A 19,029-nucleotide genomic window follows, 5' to 3' on the forward strand; every position below is an offset into this window, starting at 1 on the left:
TTTGATCAAACCCACAATGCGGTAGAGCTTCTGTTTCTAGCTGCCCCCCCGACATGACATCTCCCCAATTCAAATAACGCAGTCCGTCAATTAGCCTCTGAGGGGCCAGAAGTCAGTGTGGAAGTAGGTGGTCTCAGGAAAGGCCACACCTTGCTTTGCTCAGACTTGTTTCCACGCTGGCTTCCTGCCTCTGTGGGGGGAAGGAAGGACTTCTCTCCCAGCTAAATTCCCCTAAGACAAGCTTTCACATTACCAAGTACCTTTCCTCTATAGCGCTTAACACAACTGTAAGTTCATATTTGTGTGATGACCTGTTTGATGTCTATTAAGATTTTAAATCTGGTGAGGACGGGGCCATGTGTGTTTCAGCCCGTCACTGCATCTCACTACTGAGCGTAGTATCTGGCACACAGTAGGTGCTCAATAAATGGGTGAATGCAGCCACGCATGCATGAGTGAATAATGAATATCATGATCTATTATCATGTCCAAGGAACGACACTGACGTGTATCTTTATACCACCAGGAAATTTCAAACCAGTAAGGGTTAAGTGTGAAGTCCCTGTCAAATGGGGCCCACACTGTTATGATCCATGTAATCCCCATCCATCTGAAATATAGTGGCACAGGAATGATAATGAGGGTGGTGATGACCTCTCTTTGCCACTTGCTTCCTAAGACGCAGCTGCTTCTGCTCAATCCATCTTCAGCCCCTGCTCCTCCCTAACTCAGTGACCTTTGACATCTTTATTAGTATCTGTGACATTCAGGGCTTGCCAGGCAGGGTCACATTCCTAGTACCTCATTGCGGATGGCACACGGATTTATCATAATCATCATCAGATCTTTAGTGAACATCCCTATGTTCTAGTCACCCCGCCAAAAGCTGGAGAAGCAGGGGCTGGGGTGGGGGCCGTTAAGATAATAGTGACGAATAACATAATCCCCGACAAGCAAGTTTTACCATTCCGCTGGTCGGAGAGATAAGATATATACTTAGAAAAAGCTTATCAGACAGTGGGGTAGCTTATAATAAATGCCAGACACGTGGTACAGTTGATAAGTGATACCCAGTTTCAGAGGAGGGAGGCGAGAAGATAAAACTGTGGGTTGGGGTGGGGGGGGGGGCTGGGGTATTCTCCACTGTGTCACCCAGAGCCCTCATTCTCCATGCTCAGACACCAGTCCCCGGCCCTCAGTCCCATTCTCCACAATGCTGCCCAGCTCTAAGGGGGCAGGACAGGGGTGTCTTTGAGGAAATGCTCACAATGTCCCACTGGACCAGATGCAACACCTTGTGGCTTACAGGCGTTCATTAGAATGAGTGAGTGAATGAGTCAAGACCACCCCAACTGCATCCATCACCTCAGATATAATGAGGTGATACAGTCCCCCTGGGTCTCACCCTCTGAACCTAGTGAGAACACCCAGAGAATGAAGTCATCACAGTGAGTCATTTCCTGGGAAGTAGCAGGGAGAGCAACCTCCCACTTTGCTTGCACAGACGTCCAGTACTTGACTTAGGGCGCCCCCTGGGGACACCTTCAGGTAAAGCTCTCTGGCTCACACTACCTCCTTCCCCAATGCAGGGCAGTCTCTGAATCTTCCAGGCAGAGATGCACCAGAGACCAAGACCCCAAGATCCCAGTTCTGCAAAAGAGCAGAACCAACCATCTTCAAGCTGTGTGGCCTTGGCCGTGAGCATCTTCTTAAGGGAAAATGACACCTGTAAAGTTTCTTAAATGTCCCTGAAGCATCCAGCTGTCTAGGGTGTTACCCTCTGCATCCCAGGCCATGTATGGCGGGGGGGGTGGGGTGGGGGGGAGATCCAGGGTCACTCATCACACCTCCAAGTATTCTGGAGGAGGACTTGTGTTTCTCGGTATGACCTCTGGGTCTGCACTTCCTTCTGCTGGTGTTGGAACTCGTGCTCAATGCTCTGGGTATTCTGCGCTGCTCCTTTTCTGTACTATGTACCCCAGTCTCTTTGCTCCCCAAAGGGCTACCTACATAAGGCTATGCATGTAGCACACTTTACAGAAGGTTTAGGGTTAGAAACGAGGAATCAAGCAGGAAGTTACATCGGCAGAGAACTCAACACAAGCAAGGTAAGGGGAGGGCTGAGGTCAACATGATGCCATACACAGACTTAACCTTGTCCTGGGAAGACAGACTCCAAGAATGCTGCATGGACAGGATGCCCTGCCCCCATTCTAGTGGAAGGAGATGGGCGATAAACAACCAGCTGGTAAATAATTACTTCTGTGGTTGGGAGAAGATATTTGCAAACGACATATCAGATAAAGGGCTAGTGTCCAAAATCTATAAAGAACTTAGCAAACTCAACACCCAAAGAACAAATAATCCAATCAAGAAATGAGTAGAAGACATGAACAGACATTTCTGCAAAGAAGACATCCAGATGGCCAACAGACACATGAAAAAGTGCTCCACATCACTCAGCATCAGGGAAATACAAATCAAAACCACAATGAGATACCACCTCACACCAGTCAGAATGGCTAAAATTAACAAGTCAGGAAATGACAGATGCTGGCGAGGATGCGGAGAAAGGGGAACCCTCCTACATTATTGGTGGCAATGCAAGCTGGTGCAACCGCTCTGGAAAACAGCATGGAGGTTCCTCAAAATGTTTGAAATAGAACTACCCTATGACCCAGCAATTGCACTACTGGGTATTTACCCTAAAGATACAAATGTAGTGAGCTGAAGGGGTATGTGCACCTGAGTTTATAGCAGCAATGTCCACAATAGCCAAACTATGGAAAGAACCTAAATGTCCATCAACAGATGAATGGATAAAGAAGATGTGGTATGTATACACAATGGAATACTATGCAGCCATCAACAAAATTAAATCTTGCCATTAGTAACGATGTGAATGGAACTAGAAGGTATCATGCTTAGTGAAATAAGTCAATCGGAGAAAGACAACTATCATATGATCTCCCTGATATGAGGAAGTGGAGATGCAACATGGGGGGTTAAGGGAGTAAGAGAAGAATAAATGAAACAAGATGGGATTGGGAGGGAGAAAAACCATAAATGACTCTTAATCTCACAAAACAAACTGAGGGTTGCTGGGGGGAGGGGAGTTAAGCGAAGGGGGGTTGGTTTATGGACACTGGGGAGGGTATGTGCTATGGTGAGTGCTGTGAAGTGTGTAAACCTGGTGATTCACAGACCCGTACCCCTGGGGATAAAAATATATTATATGTTTATAAAAAATAAAAAATTAAAAAAAAATAATTACTTCTGTGGTAATAAATGTTATAAAGAAAATAAAGTAATAGGGAGTGGCCAGTGGGCAAGGGGAGATGCCTATATAAAAGGATGTCAGAAATGACTTCTCCAAGAAGGTGACTTGTCAGCCAAGATCCAAACAATGAGAAGGAGACAGGGAGGAGGAGAGTGAACAGTAAGGAAGAACAGGGAAAGGACTCAGAGAAATGGCCCTTCCCCCTGAGGGGAAGCACCACAAAGAGACCCCAAAAGCAAGGTAATAAAGGTGACTCTAGAGGACGGGAATAGCCATGCCCCAGTTCAGTTGGGCGTGCGGTGAGGGCTACCGTGTGGTCCCTCGTTTTCAGTTAACTGATCATACCAATGATTTTTGCAAGGGGGTTTTTTACTTTTTGCTTTTGTTTTCATTCTGGTTGTGGTGGCAACCAAGAAAATAACTGAGATTGCTACCCATGGAGCACAGTAGAAAACACAGGTTGGAAAAGAGAAGCTCAGAGCTGAAGGCAAGTGGGAGTGAGCTCACAGGCCCTAGGTGATCCCTCTGGAACAGGTTCCAGACCACACCAGGCCGGGGCTTGGGGTGCAAGCTCATCTTAGCTAGGCCCCGGGGAGCAAGCAGGCATGGCTGATGCTGAGGATATAATTCCCATATTTAGTGTGAATTTTCATACACTTTACTCCCAATACTGCATTCCATCGTTGCCCTGAGACACACTGTTATTTCCACATCCAAGATGAGGAAGTCAAGGCTGGGAAAGGCTAAGTAAGTTGCTGGTAAGTGGAGAGGTGGGGTTTACTCGGATCTGACACTAACCCAGTGGTCCAGACTACGCTCTTTGTATGACATACGGGAACGAGTCTAAAAATGAATGCTCCAACATCCAGACACACAGACACAAGAAATTCCTCACTCCTTTGACATTTCAAAGGAACCCCGATACATAGAGCAGTGGTTCTCACCCAACCTGTCAATTTCCACACCCCGAGCTTGTATGGTGACTTCGCCACTAAGTCTAGGGTTCATGGCAAGATAGGTCTCAAGGCACAAACGCTCAGTTACACAGGCTGTGTAACCCTGGGCAGATAGATTTAACCTCGCCAAGCCTCAGTCCCCTCGTGTGCAATCAGGGCTCCTCACCACAGCCTTGTACGTGGGCATGAGGATAAATGATATGATGTGCAGCAGGTGTCTTGCACGGGGCCTGGCTAGTGGTGGGCTCTCAGCACATGGGACCACCACCGGTGCTGTCACTTCGAACGAGGCCCTACAGGGTAGTGGGTACCTTACACCATGCTTCCCACACCCTATGTGCCCAGCGCGCTTTGGAGACCCAGGCAATCGGCATGGAACGCTTTGTGCACAACTTGTTTTCTGCACACATGCTGGTCTGACTGGTGTGGACTCGTGATCGGAGGATGAGGTGGAGGGCAGTGTGGTGAGGTGGAACCTGAGAAATGGATCCTAGTATCTTTTATTTACCCAAGATATCCCAAAGCTTATTATCACTGCAACGGGTAATCAATTCCAGAAGAAAAAAAGATCAAAGAACATTCCCACGAAAGTGAAGAAAAAAGCAAAGAAACAAACTTAATGCTCCACAGCCACTCTTCTTGGGTCTGCTGCCCAGAGACAGTCTTGTGGACAAGTGGCACAACAGCTTCCCACCAATCGTCAGTCCAGGCAGGACTGTTGATTTGGTTGTGGCCCCACATGGTGGCTCTAGGTGTCCAAGATGCGACACTGACAACTGTGATAGACCTGGGGCCCTCTCTCACCATGCTGGACAGCCCTCGTGCACCTGGGTGACCTGAATATGAACAGAGAACATGTGTTCCTGATTACAACCCCTCCTGCTGGGTCGGGGCTCCCACCTCGGGCTTGCCCCTGTAAAGCAGGGGTTCTCATGTGCGAGAGTGTGCTTATGAAAATCACTTGGTAAAAATTGCTAAAATGTGGGTTCGACTGGGTTGACTCTGAAAGTCCAATTTACTAGCTCTGGGGATACCGAGGAGTCTGCATTTTTATACATGCTGCAGAGAATCCCAATGCTGGAGGTCTGCAGCCCACTCTTTGAGAAATCCTATAATGTAAGGATGATAATTCTCTTTGCAGAACACTGGCATAGAGACAGAGCTAGATACAGTGATAGTGACAGCCACAGTGAGAGAGCCGCAGAGAAAGGGGAAGACGGCCCTGTCCCTCTCCCTGAGTGTCTCACCAGGAGTCTCCTCCTTCAAGGTCCAGTGTCTGCCTTCAACCCCAACAGAGACGGCTCCATTCACTATTTTTAAAATGGTATGATTTGGGGAGCCTGGGGGCTCCATCAGTTCAAGGTCCAACTCTTGGTTTCAGCTCAGGTCATGATCTCGGGATTGGAAGATCAAGCCTCGGGGGGAGCTCTGCCCTGGGCATGGAGCCTACTTAAGATGCTCTTTCTCTATCTCCCTCTGCCCCTCCCATCTTCTCTCTCTCTCTCCTCTCTAAAAACGTAAAATGAAAATTAAAAAATACAATGGTGTGACCAACACACTACATTCCAATGATAATGGAAAGAAATATCCTATCTGGAGTCAAATCTTGACTTTGCAACTTATTAGCTATGTGACTTCAAGCAAGTTTCTTCCCTTTTTGAGTCTCAATTTATTCATCTATGAAGTAGAGATAATAAAGCCATTATCTCTCAGGATTGCTATGGCTATTAAATTTGATAACGTACATGAACAATCTCTGAGCAACACCTCCTGCATCATAAATGCTCTTTTATTTACTCAACAACAATTTATTGGGCACCAGCATATACCAGGCTCTGTGCCAGCCTCTGGTGTGGGGGCACAGAGGTGAGCTGGAGGAGATGGCTTTCTGTGAGATGTCCTCCAAGAGCTGGGAAATGTGGACAATGGCTCCACTGTGAGATAAAAGGAAGACCAAAGGTAATTTGCTATGCAGCCACAAGCTGGGGAGTGACCCATTGAGACCCAGTGGTCCCCTCTCTGGGGTTGGCCATGGAAGGGACATGGTCATACCCCTCAGCCACTGTCCCAACTAAAGCTAGTCTTCAGCAAAATTCAAATCTTCAAAGTGAGCCAGGGGATGAGAGAGCATGGTCAGGGCACAAAACTCCTGCCTTAATGTACAGCAAGGACCTTGAGTATGTTGGCGTACTAGTCACTCCAGTTCTTGAAATTTCCTCTAAGGAAATGACCTTAAAAAGAGGAAAACTTTACACAGAAAATGATACACCACCCATTCCCAGAGAAGTTATTTAACTGTTCGATGCCTCATCTTCCTGCCCGTAAAGCGAGGATAATGACAGTTTTCACATCATAGTTTTGCTGAGAAATGAAGCAGGATAATTAGTGAAAAAAACATAAACACAATGCTCAACCCTTGGTGGTGGCTATTAATGTTAGCTACCATTTGATATTATGGAAAATATATATCATATCATGTAAGATATACATATGTATCATATATCCATACAATCCTGTACAATGTATCCTATGCATCTCACATATGCATTATGTATACATATACACATATAATCATATACAAACAGGAATCTATTTTATATATATATATATATTTTATATATATATATATTAACACACACACACACACACACACACACGTGGGGTATAATGTGAACTATAAGAGCCAAATACAAATTGTATCTATGGTACAAATAAAACCCTATGTATTTTTAAAAAATAGTTCCTGCTGGCAGTGCCCCCCAGCAGCTCCACTCATCCACAGAGCTAAGACAGTGCACAGGCTGACCAGGAGACTCAGCTGGGTACAGGTCTGCCTGATTTGGAACCTCGAAGAGCCTTGTGGGCCCTGGAACTGGGTCTGCCGCTGCACCTGGGAGGGAAAGATGACTCACTGTTCTGCCCACTGCTGGGCAACCCTGCTAGGCAGGACACCCAGTCGGAACTCCTGGGGATCTCCGCAGTCTCCCTGCAGCCCGATCACATGTAAAGAACCAGCCAGGGGCCCTCTCCATCCGCAGAGTAAAACCAGCAGCCCCATCTGGCCAAGGAACTCAGTGCACAGTCTTCCTGATTTGGCTTCCTAAGCAACAAGCCACACAGGTCTTGGGTGCCTTCCACCACACGGCCAGGACAGGACAGCTCCTTCACAGCCCCAGCTGCTGCTGGGTACCGTGCCCAGTACCACCTGGCTGGGAATCCTGACCAGAGAACCCACACCACCACAAAACCCATCCTACAGCCTCGCATGGGCAGGGACCCAAACCAGTAGTCCTGCCTATCTCTTCTCAGCCAGGAGCATCCCCCCCATTGGAATTTGTTTAATGTTTTCTTCACAGCTATGCTGGGATTATAGGTTTGCAGGAGGAAGACCACAGAGGTTAAGTACTATTCTCATCACTCATATCAAGAGTAGGTATTACCAGTATGACTCACCACTATCGATATTGACTTTGTTCACCTGGCTGAGGTAGTGTTTGTCAGGTTTCTCCTCTGTGAAGGTACTCCTTCTCGCACCTTCCAGACTGTCCCTTTTGGAAGGAAGTCATGATGGGCAGCCCACACTTCCCGAGTGGGGAGTGAGGCTCGCCCTTCAGCAAGAGTGAAATATTAGGTAAATGATTTGGAAATCTTCTCCATGGGAGATTCATCTCTTCTCCTGGTTGTGATTTCTCACATTTTTTTCACTGTCTAATCATCGTTATCAGCCAGAGGGTTAGTCCACTCCACCTGAACTGGATCTTTCTGTATCTGACATGTGTTGGACACTTACTACATACCGTGCACTAGGCCGGACATCCTTATCTTTTCTTTTTTTTAAGATTTTATTTATTTATTTGACAGACAGAGATCACAAGTAGGCAGAGAGGCGGGCAGAGAGAGAGGAAGGGAAGTAAGCTCCCTGCCAAGCAGAGAGCCTGATGCGGGGTTCGATCCCAGGACTCTGGGATCATGACCTGAGCCAAAGGCAGAGGCTTTAACCCACTGAGTCACCCAGGTGCCCCTCTTTTGTGTATCTGATTTCATTTCATCCCTGCAATACCCTTATGCAATGAATACTATTATACCCACTTCACAGATAAAGAAACTGAGACTCAGAGTATCTCTACTTGGGAACCCTGTTGTATTCCTGGGTGTGCTTTGCACACTGTAAAACTTGGAGAGAATTTCCATACATTCTTTGCCCACGTAGGTTCTGGGTGGCTAAGTGAGCCCTGGTCTGAATCCTTTGCTTCACACATCTCCCCACCTCTCTCTGAGGTGACCTCTCCTCTCTTCCCTGCTAGACCTGGTTATGTAGTAACTGGGCGCTCATGTTAGTTTGCCCCAGAGCCCAGGCCAGAATCCAGTCCCATGATTTCTCATGGTTGCCTGAGCTCTGGAGCACAGATGGCAAGACCCTGACCATGAGAGCTAAGCCCCAGGGCATGATGGGTCACAGTCCACCGCCTCTACTCACATGGAAAGTTCCCTCCCTGCCAAAGGACAAAAACAACACCTCACACCCTATGAAGACCTGAGAGGTTTAGAAGCCTGTTTCACACTCTGAACAAAATCCCCCGCCCAGATGTTAAAAGGCGAGAGAGCAGGGAGGGAGTTGAACACATAAAGGCCACTACCGTTGGAAAAGAAACCAAACAAGACTTCTGGGCGGTTAACCAGCCTGTGCCATAACAGTTCCTGGAGTAGGGTGTCACTCAATGGCCGTCTGGGCCACTTGATGCTCAAGAGTTTACGTCTTCTCACCCCCACCCCTAGATCTCAAATTGGGCACCACAAAGGGGGAGAAACGGGACTTGGGGGCAGAATCTTATTTTTTAAAAAGATTTTATTAATTTATTTGGTGGGTGAGAGAGTACGAGCAGGGGAGGGGCAGAGGGAGAAGGAGACTCCCTGCTGAGCAAGGAGCCCCACATGGGGCTCGATTCCAGGACCCAAGGATCATGACTTGAGCTGAAGATGGTTAACCACCTGAGCCATCCAGGCACCCCAGGACTTGGGGGCAGAATCTCATCCAATTTTTTACAGAAGCCCCTGAAGGATGCCAAGACAGGAATTTATATTCTCACTTTACCATAGGAATTGAGACTTAGAGATGAAAAGTGATTTACCAAACACAGTACAGTGTGTTGGCAAGTTGTCTGACCTCACCTTGGGCTTTTTACACAACTGGTTTGATGGAAGAGACCGGGGCCACTGCCATTAGCAAAAATCAAGTAGAGGTCAGCTGGTAGCAGTGGGTGATAAAGATGTGGATACAAACTGTTAGTGAAAACAGTATGTAAAGTGGGGGGGTCATTTTAAAATGCCTGGCGTTCATCCTGGAGCATTCTCCATAGAAAGTGATGGTTATTTTGCAGGAAGGAAAAGGAACCAGACAGAAGGGCAAATGAGTCCACACTCCCAGGACACACATCTCCTCTAACTGCCAATGTCGGGAGCTCTGTGCCTGGTATGGGGCCCCTTGGAGGAAACACTTGGTGGCATGTGCCTAAGAACCCATTTGGATCAAGGATGATAACGGGACTGGAGCTGGAGTCCTAGGAGAAGAAACCAGCAAATAGTTCTCCGAGGCCCTGGGAGCACTTGGCCCACCACCCAGCTCAGAGTTGGAGCTGCATGAAATCTTTCTTGATTTGAGTTAGGTACTCCTGAAAGGGACGGAGGCAGAGAGATGTCATTCTCCCAAGATCGCATAGCCTATGGATGGCAGACATGAGAGTCAACCTGGGTCCATAGCGTAATCAGCACTTAAGCCCTAGTGGGCTCACCCTTCTACCCTATATCTTCTTGCCTCTAGGATCAGAATAATGCCGTTTTCTCATCCTATTCCCCCCTAACTTCTGGCACAATGTCGGCCACACTGTAGGCTTGTCCAAAGCTTGGACGTCTGCCCAACACTGAGCTGAGGGGGTTTCCTTGCTAAACCACATGCTACACTGGGCAGGAAATGGAAGGATGGGGCTCGACAGGAGAGCAGTGACAAAGGGCCTGGGATGCTGAGCAGTGGCCGTGGGCTGGGATTGAGGTAAAGGGTGGGGAGATGGCATATAATACGGACCCCTACATGAGCCAGAGCCCTGAAACACAGACCCCTCTCTTCATGGGCTCCATCCCAAGCCTGGCACATCCCACCAGTGCTGGTCACACCTGGCTCTGCCACCTGTCCCCCTCTGCTAGAACACTCTACAATCCTCCCCCTCTTTCCAGTTCCTCCAACTACCCCCTCAGATTCCAACGCAAGCAGCACCTCCTCATGAAAGCTTTCTTGGGGCTTCCCCACCAGGTGAAGTCCCAATTACAGACCCTCCTGGCACTTACCACAGTGGCAATTTTGTGTCTTATCTGGATGATTACTGGATTAACATTGGTCTCCCCTTCTAATCCAAAAACTCTAGGAAGACTCTGTTTTGCTCACAGTATATTCTCTGCATCCCTCGGTGGCATTGAGTAAAAAGCTCAATCATCATATGTCAAGTAAAGGAATGACTTAATGAGTATAGAAATTGATCACCCTCTGTGGTAGGATGAAAAATGGCCCCCCAGAAGACATCCAGGTCCAAACCCCAGGAACCTGTGAATGTCACCTTCTGTGGAAACAGGGTCTTTCCAGATGTGACTGAATAAAGGATCTTGTGGTGAGAAAAGTATCCTGGCTTCTCAGGGAGAGTCCTAAATGCCACCACATTTAGGTTCCTAAGACATTTTTGTTGTAAAATACAGGTAGAGGGAGATGTAACCATAAGTCAAGGAATCCAGCTGCCACCAAGAGCTAGAAGAGACAAGGAAGGGTGTGTCCTACAGCCTCGAGAGGGAGCAAGTCCCTGCCAGCACCTTGATTTCAACATAGGGAAACTGATTTCAGACTTCTGGACTCCAGAACAGTGAGAGCACAAATTTCTGTTGTCATAAGCCACCAAATGTGTGGTCATTTATTACAGTAGCCCCCAGAAACTGATTACACCTCCCTAGCTTGACCTGCCTCCTCACTCTGACCCCCAACTCTCCTGCACCAAACTTCCCCATGACCAGACCCTTCAGATTCGGGGTGGGGGGGAGAGGAAAGAACAAAGGGGGGAAATCAAGAAGAAAGAGAGGAGAGGGGAGGAAAGGGGAGGGCAAAAGGCTGGAGTGTGAGTGGGTAGGGGGAGTGTATTTTACTCAGATGCTAGAGTCAGGGCCACAAACTGCAGGAAGAGAAGTCTCATGTTCATGCCTCACCTCCCCCTTCCCAATGAATATTCTTGAGGGGAAGTAGAAGAGACTGAAAGTTCTCAAGTCTTTTGTCCACCTGTTGGCCATTGGCCATGATCCCCCCAGAAGAGCCAACCTATAGCCAGGTGAGCCTCACTCACCAGCCTCCAGCCCCACACTGGCCTTGTCAATCCCAAACATGCCAAGTACACTCCCACCTCAGGGCCTTTGCACTTGCTGTTCCTTTGCCCAGAATGCTCTTCATCCACATATCCACATGGCTCATTCCCCGTCTCCTTCTGGTCCTTGTTTAAACTGCCAAACCTATCATGTGAAGCCTTCCCTGTATCCCCCTGTTTAAATTGCAACACGTTGGGACACGTGAGTGCCTCAGTCAGTTAAGTGTCTGCCTCGGCTCAGGTCATGATCCCAGGATCCTGGGATCGAGCCCCATGTTAGAATCCCTGCTCGGTGGTGAGCCTGCTTCTTCCTCTCCGTCTGCCTGCTGTTCCCCCTGCTGTGCATGCTCTTTCTCTTTCAAATAAGTAAATCAATCTTTATTTTTTTTTTAAGATTTTATTTATTTATTTGACAGAGAGAGATCACAAGCAGGCAGAGAGGCAGGCAGAGAGAGATGAAGGGAAGCAGGCCCCCTGCTGAGCAGAGAGCCCCATGCGGGACTTGATCCCAGGACCCCGGGATCATGACCTGAGCCGAAGGCAATGGCTTAACCCACTGAGCCACCCAGGCGCCCCGTAAATCAATCTTTAAATAAAAAATAAATTGCAACATGTTACTCCATTCCCTCCCTTTCCTACTTAATTGTTCTGTGTAGCACTTATCACCATCGACCAGTATACATACGTATCTAACTTATTACTTATTCACATATCTCCTCCCAGCAGCATGAACCCTCTGTGTGGCAGGAGTTTTGGTTACTTTGCCTAAAATTAAGCCTGGTACATGGCAGGCAGTCAATAACCATTTGCCAAAAGATAAACATACTCAGGGGGCCTTTCTCTGGGGGAAGTGGAGCTGGGACCTGGAGAAGAAAGCCTTTGCTTTGGAAGCCTTCAGCCCAGAGCCCTTCTTACACAGGTCTCAGGGCCAAACACAGAACCCCTTGGGGCCTTTCTTACCATTCCTATTCATTTTCATACCCAGAGAGCCAAGAGGCACCACAGAATCATCACAGACCCCACCCCGGCTGCTTGGGGTTCTGGGTCTCTCCCAGGGGCCTCAGCCACACCCAGACTCCTGCCAGCAGCCTCTATGCTAGTCCTTTGCCTGGCAGCCCTCCAATGGGCTCATATAGCTGGAATTGTCCTACCTGCTTCTTTTTGCCTGTGGCTGGCTGGGGGAGAAAGGGAAGAGGAGGAGGGACATGGTGTAGCCCATTCAGGAAGAGGGGACCACACTGTTGGCTGGGTAATCTTGGGAATATCATATAACCTCTCTGAGACTCGGTTTCCTCCTCCGTCAAATGGGAAAGTCTACCTCAACTAGGATCAGATGAGGTAGCAACAGCATATTACCCAACACAGTCACAAATGCTGGATTTCCTTTCCTCCTTCCCTTCCAGATGAACATCTTCTAAGGCAGAGACAGTATCTTTTCCATCTTTGTACCACACACTTAGCACAGTGGCTGACACATAGCCAGTACTCGAGGGATATTAGCATATTTGAGCTGTTGACCCAAGAGGAAAAAGGGCCTTGAGGAAGATGTGGTAATTATGGACTCTCTCTCATCCGGGTAGGACATCAGCGGAGCTGAGTTACTGACTTAGGATTTAAAGTTTTTGTTTTTTTTTTTTTAAGATTTCATATATTTATTTGACAGAGAGAGAGAGAGAGCACAAGCAGGGGGAGCAGAAGAGGGAGAAGCAGTTCCCCCACTGAGCAGGGAGCCCGACGTAGGGCTCAATCCCAGAACCCTGGAATCATGACCCAAGCTGAAGGCAGATGCTTAACTGACTGAGCCACCCAGGCGCCCCTGACTTTGGCTTTAATATGCGGTATCCAGAATTGGCCCAGGGAGGAGAAGGGAAAGAATGAAGTCCTGAGCTCAAGAACACGGTGTAACAGAAAGAGGCTACTAGATTAAGAGCCAGAAGAAGGATCTCCTTCGGCAGCTGGACGGGGAGCATCCCCAGGGACCAGTGGGTAGGTAACCATCCAGAACTCGCATGGAAACCCTTCTGCTAATTTATAAATGTGGACACAAGTAGTGACCACTGATAAGACTGTCATGAACCTCAGAGCATCTGTTTACTCCAGCTTTCTAAAATTAGGCTTAGAATTTCTACAGATTTATAGCAGTAAACATGAGTTTCCCCTTTGGAACTCCATACTGCCCATCGAAGTGTCAATAAAAATGGTATCGACTTCTGAACATCTGTTACTTAATCAAAGGATTCTCATGTGTTAAAAATTGATTTACCAGGGCGCCTGGGTGGCTCAGTGGGTTAAAGCCTCTCCCTTCAGCTCGGGTCATGATCCCAGGGTCCTGGGATCGAGCCCCGCATCGGGCTCTCTGCACCACGGGGAGCCTGCTTCCTCCTCCCTCCCTGCCTGCCTCTCTGCCTACTTGTGATCTCTGTCTGTCAAATAAATAAATTTTTTTTTAAAAAATTGATTTACCAAAGTTCTACGAGGCATTAAAAAATTACTGCACCATACACAAGGGCTAAAAGAACTGCAGGCAAAAAGCCAGTTTTCCCCTCTTGGGTCCCGGAAATTTCCCACGTGGGTTCCTTGGGCGACCTGGCAGCTGGGGCTGGGGCGGGACGAAAGGGCCGGGTAGCGGAGGCAGGGAGGATGCTGGCAGCTGGACGCCCAAGGGCCCAGCAGGACCTCACGGCATCAGTTGCCCACCGTTGGCTTACGAAATATAGTTTGGAAGAAGGTGTAAAGAGCATGAGCTCGCTTGTTCTTATGCCCTCAAAGGTCAGATGGCCACAGCATGAATCTGAGGGTGAGGTGTGAATCTGCCGTTGTCAAAATGAGTTTTTCCTCTCTGACTTTCATTTTCTCATAAATTATAAGAACTTCAACTCCACCCTAGGAATGGAGCTTCCCTCTTCTGTGACCCCCTCCCACACGTGTGTCCCTGACCGCAAGACACACGTGCACACTCAGCACTCAGTCTCTCCGGCTAACCTCCAGTTACTGTTTCCTGACTTGTCACGAACTCTGTTTCCTGGGACAGAAGCAGGAGGGTGGGTGAATTGACCTCCACGCAAGGAGTCCAGGATTCTATGGGAGCATCAGAATCTCGAGTCCAGGATTCTATGGGAGCATCAGAATCTCAAGAAGGAACAGGTTTGGGGTTGTGAGCTGGTCAAGGTGTGCTTGGGCTGCAGTGAACGCACAGGACACCTGATCTAAAAAAAATAAATAACAAGGGTACCAATATCCTGCATAGGCACTATACGTTGGAGTTGACGGAACGCTTTCTATCTGAGCTGGTCCTTCTAATATGCTGTCAAGAGTTATTTATGACAAGTTTAAATCCCCTGAAAGCCCATGAACCTGACAAGACAGTGACTAATTTTTGCACCCCACGGTGCTTAGTCGAGGGTACTTAACAAACACTTGCTTACATTATTCCCATCGGCTGCTCTGTGAAGAGGTGTCATCCTCATTTCACAGCTAAGAAACCTGAGACCCGAAACCCAGTCTCAGGTGACAACGGACAGCTGGGACTTTGAGCCCCTGGAGTAGGTCTTCCCAGCCAGCACTGGCTGCCAGTGGAGGTCAGCCTTCAAATACTCGAAACTGTAAACTGAGGTTTGCCAGAGTGGCGGTGGGCAGGGGGACGTGTGAAGGAGAGCACCGGTGGGGCACAGCGGGTGTTGCAGGGAAGGGATGAATCACTGAATCCTACCCTGAAACTAATATTACACTGTATGCTAACTAACTTGAACTTAAAGAAAAACTTGGAGGAAAAACAAGTAAAACAAATACTTAAAAACTACCTATAATAAAAGAGATGACAGGCAGTTTCTATAACACAAGCAGTGATTAAGATTTGTCTTTGAATGGGAGCCTCCCTCTGCCCTAGGTGGACCTTCTTAGTCATGTCGAATTAAAGTAAGTGCGTGTCCCTCATCTTGGGCAAAGCCTTGGACATTCCTACTGCTCCAACTCTGCTGATTCAAGGGAATTAGCAGGGGAGGCTCCTCACCGGGAAGATCAGAATTTCTTCCTCTTTCCTCTAGGCTGATGGGCAAGACACCCTCCCATAGTCTTCAGAGTGCCACAAGTTTGCTGCCATGAAAAGTCAGGCAAAGAGAGGTGACTCTAGAGACCAGGGTTTTGATTCTGCCATTAACTAGCAAATCTCACCTCAGCTGCTCACCTCTATGCGCTGAGTTTCCTCTTCTATTTCGGATGCAAATCTGCCATGCTGCCCTCCTGTCCCAAATCCTTCAGGGATGCCTATCACCCACCCAGCTGAAATTCAAACAACTCCCCCTTCCCATCTGCGTCACTCTCTAAACCTATGAGAGGGGTCCTTCCGAGAAGGGGGCTCTGTCCCTTCTGAACTCTTTTAGGTCAGGCAGACAAGGAAGGGAGGTGGACATTAATTAGGTTCTGTAGTCAACAGCCAGAAGGTTCTTCCTGGAGCTGGGGATGACCTCTGGTGGCCCCCTCAGCTTCCTTCCACAGTTCTCCTTGATCCAATGACTGCCAAGTGTCCTCAGGTTGTCTCCTTCTCTCTGTCTCCTTCTCAGGGTCGGTTCCGTCTAGGGCTCTTTCTCCGTTATGTGTAGCTCTGACACAGCGATCACAAGGCCTGGAACTTCCCCAATCATCAGTTCAGGGACCGAAACTACAAGTGTGCCTGTTACCACAATTGAGCATGGACTTCCTACCCTCCCAGATGTCCACCCTACCCGCCCCTCCTCCCCGCCCAGCAATGCCTGTTTAGAAGATCATCCTGAGGACCAAGATGAAGTAAAGCGAAAATGAGACAATGCAACTATCCAGAGCTCAAAATATGCCCTAAAAATTTCCCAGTGTGGCCATGGGGACAAAGCTGTCTACCAGCTCCACCCACAAGTTCCCTGGGGTCCACCATATTCCTTCCACCCACAACACTCAGCCCTGAGCTGTTCTCCCCCACCGTCCCCCCCTCAATTCACTACACATTTGTCTTTTCCAAGAGCTCTTCCAAGATGGGAAAGGGCATTGTTTATAGGGTAGTGAAGGCAGGAGTTCTGGAGCTGGAGATCTGGACTTTAATCTTAGCTCTGTTACTCACCAGCTGAGTAAGGCAGACAAGCGACTTGGTCTCTGACCTCACTACTCCATCTGTAAAATGCTGGTAATGAAGCCACTCTCGTGGTGGTGGTAATCCTTATTACCCTCAATGTTGGGAAACCTGGGTGGCTCCGTCAGTTGAGTGCCTGCCTGTGCCGGGCTCGGGTCATAATCCCAGGGTCCTGGGATTGAGTCCTGCATTAGGCTCCTTGCTCAGTGGGGAGCCTGCCTCTCCCTCTGCCTGCTGCTCCCCCTGCTTGTGTGCACTCGCTCTCTCTCTCTCTCTCTGACAAATAAATAAATAAATAAAATCTTTTTTTTTTTTTTTTTAATGAGACAACGCTTGCATCAGGATACCTAGACCTAGCTGATATAACAAAACTTCCCAAATCTCAGTAACCTGATACAACAAGAGTTCACTCCTCTCTCAAATCACAGGCTCACACAGATTGGGTGTCTTTACTGAACAGCTCCCCTCCAAGAGTTAATTCGGGGACCCAGTCTCCTTCCATCCCCTTGGAGTCCTCCACTGGACCCCCTCCACCTAGCTCACAGAATAGCAAAGACACAGCTAGAGGCCAGGCCAGGAAGTGGAGCCCATCAATTCAACTTTACATTGGTTAAAACCCAGTCATATATTTCACCTAACTGCAAGGGAAGGAGGAAATACAGTTGTTACGAATACCAGAAATCACAGAACCTTAGTGTGGACATTTTAGAACGTGGAGACTACATTACTAAATACAAACCAAAGCAAATATATGAATTTGTTTTTTACAAAAAGTATGGTAAAATCGTATGTTGGACATAATTCCTGTTCTGAGGGCTTTGTATGAATTTAGAATGTAGTAGAATGTAGAATGTAGCAAGCTACATGTGAATGGCCTATATTCAAACTCGGGCTCTACCTGAGCAAAACCTTAACCTATGTCAGGCATGGTGACGTTCTCATCTTAAAAGAGGAAGACTAATTTATGCACTTGTCAAGGTTCTTCAAAGTGCCATGTTCCCCCATCTCTAAGTATATACTTCTGTCTGGAACACCTCCCTATCTGCTCTTCACCCAGCTGCCTCCTACTCATCCCTCACTATCAGCTTATATGTCACCTCCTCCAAGAAGCCTTCTCTATCTTCTACCAGTTGGGGTCGAGTGCCTGTTTCCTGTGAACCCATACTTGTCTGTACTTCCCTTCCCAGCACACTTCTCACAGCATACTAAAATCTCTCTTTACTTTTTGTCTCTAGCTAAATTGTAAATTTCTTGGGGGAAGGGACCTTGTTCTGATCACCATTGTATCCTCAGCTTTAACACAGTATCTGCCCCCAACAGAGTGTACAGAAAATCTTTGTCATATGAGTGAATTAAGAAATCAAACCCTCCTTTAAAATGGCAATGGAGAAAGACTTTTAAGCTATTATAACTCAACAACAAAAAAGGAAAGGAAAGTGTAAAGGCAAGTTCAGCAAGAAACTGCACAGTGTCCTCCTCCTTCAAAAGGTCAGTGGGAACTGAGAAGTCATCTCAAAAGGCAGCCCCACCCCTTGGGTCATGCCTGGATACCTCTGAGCAATTGGTCACACTCTTGATCTTTCAGCTGAGCAACAGAGAGTGCAAAAAACATTCTCACACATTAAAAACCCTGGAACTCTTTCTCCCAGGGGGCTGAGACTGCGGTAACAAGAGTTGTCCCCTTAGGGTGGCTCCAAATGACCCTGTATCCTGTGGGCTGAGGTACACCACTCTCCACTATCCATGCAGCTGGGGCATGCCTGACCTTCACTCATCATCAAAAAGTGACGTCTTCCTAAAGTAGACCCTCAGACCCGAATAGGACCCCTTCCTCAAGGCTCGCACACACTCTGAGGCAGGTGTCACGGTGCAACCAAAGTGAAGCGGACAGAACTTGTCTCCCCAGCTCCCACATCTTCGGTGTACCTGGAGTGAAATCTCCAATGAGTCAAGTGATACCGAAGCGTGAGTAACCAACCGATGCTGGGCTACCAGGTTTTCTAAGAATGCTTTTACGGGGGGGGGGGGCACAAACAAACAAAACAAACTCTAAACGTGAGATTTCAGGCAAGCAAGGGAAACCAAAAGGAGCTGAGGGAGATTGTGGGCACCCTCCAAAACTATTCAGTCAGGGAGGGGACTGCCTATTCTACCGTTGGTTTGGCTCAGAGCCCTACACCAGGTATTAGGGCAACACCAAGAGTCACGCGTGGGTCCTAGCAATGTTCCTGAGCGGCTGGGACAATCTCCTTCCCCAACTCGAGCAAGCGGCCGTCTTTGGCCACAGCTCCAATCCCAACCCTA

Source organism: Mustela nivalis, assembly GCF_964662115.1.
Source record: "Mustela nivalis genome assembly, chromosome: 9".
In the NCBI taxonomy this organism is placed as follows: Eukaryota; Metazoa; Chordata; class Mammalia; order Carnivora; family Mustelidae; genus Mustela; species Mustela nivalis.